Source organism: Tyto alba, unplaced genomic scaffold, assembly GCF_018691265.1.
Source record: "Tyto alba isolate M040663 unplaced genomic scaffold, T.alba_DEE_v4.0 Super-Scaffold_29, whole genome shotgun sequence".
NCBI classification, from domain to species: Eukaryota; Metazoa; Chordata; class Aves; order Strigiformes; family Tytonidae; genus Tyto; species Tyto alba.
The window spans coordinates 1-5,097 of NW_024881303.1; the positions used below are offsets into that span (position 1 = coordinate 1).

Sequence of the window (5,097 nt, forward strand, 5' to 3'; positions counted from 1 at the left end):
CCTTGCATCGCACACGGCCGGGACCAGGGAAAGATACCGAGCCAGGAGACAGGGAAAACAGAAGTTATTCCCCTGACAGAGGTCTTCATTAAATCCAGTCTACGTAGTCAAATTGAGCCCCGCCTACATCCTGCAAGAAAAGAGACAAATGCTCTTACACAGCTAGACACATTCTAAACATGTCGCTATTCCACCTACCGCCAAAACCAACCCCCACTCTCCACCGGCCCATCCTTCCGCCCAACTGTCACGAGGGACAGTCACCCCCTGAATACTGTTCCTGGGGGACTCGAGCGCCTAGCCTGAGGAAATTCCGGCCCAAACCTGACCTTCACCCAGACGCCGACTGTGACCGTCACCCTCAGAGAGCATCTGCGACTGGGTGAAAATAAACCCCACCGGGGAGACAAAGATGTCGCCCAGTTGGAGGGTTTGTTTTCTTATTTAAAACAAACCCATACGGTATGCCCGTGAACTCTGTTCCACCTATCCCTGAGACTCCACACCCCCAGGCAGAGCAGCTCCGAGCCACACAGACACACACAAAATACTACAAATGACACGATTCAAAGATGACTGAACACTAAGCGATAAGGACACCCAGAAGGCTATGCCATAAGGCGAGATGACTCGGAGGGCCACGATGGTCACGTGAGGAGGCTGTATGGCAGCCCGCGAGAAGCACCAAGTGGAACGGCCCCTTACGAGAAGCTACCTATCAAAACGGAGACGATGGGTATGCAAGAAGATGGGCTTCAAGACCTAAGAATGTCAGGATACGGGAAAGAAGTCACCGGCAGGAACAACGGATGCCTGAATTGCAGAGCTGACGCCAGAGCCTGCGACGATGCTGCGCGAAAGCCTCCCGACCGGAAACTTCCAAGACCTACCCACGCTTCAAGCTGATAACGCAAGAATAAAAAGCACCCGATCGGCAGCGTGCCGATGAAGATGGGCGTTCGATACCCTACGGATGGCGCCTCAGGCACGTGCCGTGCTCCTCGAGCCCAAAGAGACGCGAGGACATTTAGAGCCGAGGAAGGGCAAAGACACGGCAGACAGAAGAAACAAACTACATGTTGTCACACACAGAGGCTGGAACTGCCCTGCCCGGGACACACTAACAGCGAGGGAAAAAGTAATCCGTTCCCTTTACCTGACCGTAGGGCCCCTGCTCCTGTACAGCCTTCTCCCCCGTGCTAACTTTCAAACGCTTCCCTGCAATTCCCAACCTCGGCCCCTCCTCTCGGCCACGTTCGGTCGACTTAGCTTTCACAGGGCCGGAGGTCCGATTCCACCCTCGACAAAAGCAGCGCGGCAACTAACTAGCACGTTCCTGCAGTTGACGCCTTCCTCTTCACCTGCAAGAAAACACGAACGGGAGAAAACACAACCGGCCGTTGGCATCGCGCTGCTCCGTGCCTACCTCTTCCACGACACCGCCCTGTACTCGGAAGCGTCGCGGGGTTCCGCTCACCGGCTCTTTGCAGAGTCAGATGCTGCAGCCGTCGTCGCCGGCGTTACCTAAGATACCGAGAGACAAAGTTACCCTTGCGCTTCTAACGAGTCACCCACGATCCTCCTTGCGACTACCCCGGCTCGCTTCAAACGCTCATCCGATCCCAAAGGCAGCTCCCAAAGCACCTGCAAAAACAAGGCGAGCGCTCAACGGAGCGGTCCTACGATACTTCCGTATTAGACACCGACCTGGCTGACAACTGCCTCACCTTCTCAGACTGTCGGTCTGCGTGCGGCTCGGCCCCTCCGCGGCCATCTGCTGCACCTGCAAAAAACTCAAGGAAAAGACAGGTGCCGAGTTACCGCCTGAAACTGGGGTCTGCCCGCACGGATTCCCATCTCCCGCTCCCTTACCTCGGCCCTTCACCTGCCCTGCCGCTGCTGTTTCCAGTTGTCACGTCAAGGCTCGTGTGCCACCTGTAACACACGTACCACAAGGGATGCTTCTACTTTCACCGACAATTTGATGCCTAAAATAAGAGCTGCTACTTTAACCCCCCCTAGTCGTGGCTCACCTTGCCCAAGCTGCCTCCGGTGCCAAAATCCTACTTTGCTTGCGGCTCTCCATCTAAAAAACAAAAACAACAGACAAAAAACACCACAAAACACACCACACACCGCTATCATCCCCTCAGATAGCACCGGTGCCATCTTCCCTCCCGCACCGCTCAGTGACCCACCTTCTCACGGCCCTCCGCTCACCTCCCTCGTCACTCTTTGGTGCGCATCTCATCCATCCGCATGTCAAAACAGTCATGCGAGTCACCCGGATGCTTAACAAATCCGGAGGTGTCACTTCCAGCTCGGGATACTAGCTGGCATCCAACTACAGCCTGTTGTTAAAAAGAAAACCACGCGCCTCCCCCCAGAGAGTACGCTCCCACACCTACGAGCCTTAACGCCTTTGAGATTCCATCTAATTTGCTACTGCTGGACAGCTGCTCCCACACCGCTCCAACAGTCGCCATAAAACGCTCTAGAAATGACCGTCCGCACAGCCTGTGGTGGCTACTGTGAGGTGACCGTACGTCTGTCGCCTAGGCGGTCTAAGCGTATCAGCATTTAAACCGTTGACTTCTACTGCCGTTCTACTTACTCCTGACTCTACACCCCCCAGGCAGGGCAGCTCTGAGCCAAACAGGCACACGCATACACTAACGCTAAACGCTACAAAAGGTTTGATTCCAAGATAAACTCTAAGCGATAAGGACTCTCAGACAAGATACCATGTCAGGCGAGAAGACCTAGAGGGCAACAACTGGGAGGCGAGGAGGCTATATGGCAGCCCCAGAAAGAGTCACGCGTTATGGCCCGTTATAAGAAGCTACCGTCAAAACCGAGACGGCGGACGAGAAGTAGGAGTCCGAATCCTAGGATGGAGGGATGCAGGGGATACGTCACAGTCCGTGAAAATGGATGCCTAAGGAGCAGAGCTGATGCCGCAGCCGGCGACGATGCTGCGCGAAAGACTCCCGACCGGAAACTTCCAAGACCTACCCACGCTTTAAGCTGATAACGCAAGAATAAAAAAGCACCCGATCGGCAGCGTGCCGATGAAGATGGGCGTTCGATACCCTAGGGATGGCCCCTGAGACGCGTGCCGTGCTCCTCGAGCCCAAAGAGACGCGAGGACATTTAGAGCCGAGGAAGGGCAAAGACACGGCAGACAGAAGAAACAAACTACACGATGACACACGCAGAGGCTGGAACTGCCCTGCCCGGGACACGCTAACAGCGAGGGAAAAAGTAATCCGTTCCCTTTACCTGACCGTAGGGCCCTGCTCCTGTACAGCCTTCTCCCCCGTGCTAACTTTCAAACGCTTCCCTGCAATTCCCAACCTCGGCCCCTCCTCTCGGCCCCGTTCGCTCGCCTCGGCTTTCAGAGGGCCGGAGGTCCGATTCCATCCTCGACAAAAGCAGCGCGGCAACTAACTAGCACCTTCCTGCAGTTGACGCCTTCCTCTTCACCTGCAAGAAAAAACAAACGGGAGAAAACACAACCGGCTGTTCCCGGGGAGGCCACACAAAAAAATTTCTGCCTGCCTGTTTTGCCAATCGACGGGCTTAACACAAAGGACACATCACCAAGCTAAAGAAATAGGCTTATTTTATTTTGGTTTAAAGCAGCAGAAAGAATAGGCGAGGTAACGCATCTAGTCATTACTACATAAAGCTAGCTCTAGCGATTAAGAAAGATACATCACCAATTGCCTTCCTACTTGACCATCATCCAGCTCCGTGCATCAGCTGGGGAGCCCCGTCACAGCGAAGGGTCGGAGAGCCTTTCCCGGCAATTGGGAAGTCCCACGCAGTGCGTCCACTCGTAGGTAAGGTCTCCGTCTTTGCTGCGAGAGGGTCCGGCTTTTATACAGTTTAACAAGCAAGTCTATACAAAATGCACAGGAGATATCTGGGAGGTTGATATGCCTCACTCGGGCACGTCCAGATCTGGCCAGGATCCGGGCATGTCTGAGGAGTTACTCTTTTTCTGTACATTTGGGATTTAGAGTTACTTCCTGTCGTTTACTGATTGTTCCCAGGGATGGTTCCCAGGGGTGCATTTTCACGCTGATAAGATGCTGGTTGCTGGTCGGGGGATTCACTCAGAAGTCAACCTCGGTTTGAGGCCGATTGTTTGGCCCTTTTTTGTTTCACTGCCTTAAAAACGCCAGCCTGAGACAGACCTGCGCCCAAACATAGGCGACAACAGTCGCCTCGCAGACCGGCCGGGACCGGGGAGTAAAAACCCAGCCAGGGGACAGGAAAAGAAAAAATTTTTTGTCCCCCAGCTGTTTTGGGTTTTTTTGGATTTTTGGTTTTGTGTGTTTTTTTTTTTCTTTGTTTTTTGGTTTGTTTTTTGTTTTGTTTTTTTTTTTTTTAATTTCTATTTTGTCTGTCTACTGCCTCTAAACAAAGCTACACAACCTACAGCCCGTAAGGAAAAAACAAAACATCAACCATTCAGGCTACTGCTACACACATTTTAAACACCACACAGCCAGCTACCACTCAAACCACCACCTGCTCTCCCCGTCGGCCACCCTACCACCAAAACCGCCACAAGCCATCACCCTCCGTGATCCTCAGAAACACCAGGTATGGGAGCCTCAAAAAATCATCCTGCCTGAAAAAACTCCAGCCTGAGCCTGACCTGCACCCAAATCCAGATAACGATCCTTGCACTGCACACCGGCCGGGACCAGGGAAAGACTACCCAGCCAGGAGACAGGGAAAACAGAAGTTTATTCCCCTGACAGAGGTTTTCATTAAATCCAGTCTACGTAGTCAAATTGAGCCCCGCCTACATCCTGCAAGAAAAGAGACGACAAATGCTCTTACACAGCTAGACACATTCTAAACATGCCGCTATTCCACCTACCGCCAAAACAAACCCCCACTCTCCACCGGCCCATCCTTCCACCCAACTGTCACGAGGGGCAGTCACCCCCTGAATACTGTTCCTGGGGGACTCGAGCGCCTAGCCTGAGGAAATCCTGGCCCAAACCTGACCTTCACCCAGACGCTGACCGTGACCGTCACCCTCAGAGAGCATCTGCGACTGGGTGAAAGTAAACCCCA

At 53.4% G+C, this 5,097-nt stretch overlaps 1 long non-coding RNA gene across 6 annotated transcripts; it reads right to left on the bottom strand.

Annotated features, from left to right (window-relative positions):
• Window positions 1–1,181: 1,181 nt before the first annotated feature.
• On the bottom strand, window positions 1,182–3,541 carry LOC122154011. Of its 6 annotated transcripts, none has more exons than XR_006165896.1 (4): window positions 2,199–3,541; window positions 2,034–2,086; window positions 1,873–1,935; window positions 1,182–1,793 (listed from the first exon to the last, which is right to left on the bottom strand). It is a non-coding gene; the product is annotated as an uncharacterized LOC122154011 (long non-coding RNA). The 6 variants fall into 6 exon arrangements; XR_006165900.1 differs by having other exon boundaries at window positions 1,182–1,644; window positions 1,728–1,783; window positions 2,034–2,203; XR_006165898.1 differs by having other exon boundaries at window positions 1,182–1,644; window positions 1,728–1,793; window positions 2,034–2,203.
• Window positions 3,542–5,097: the final 1,556 nt, after the last annotated feature.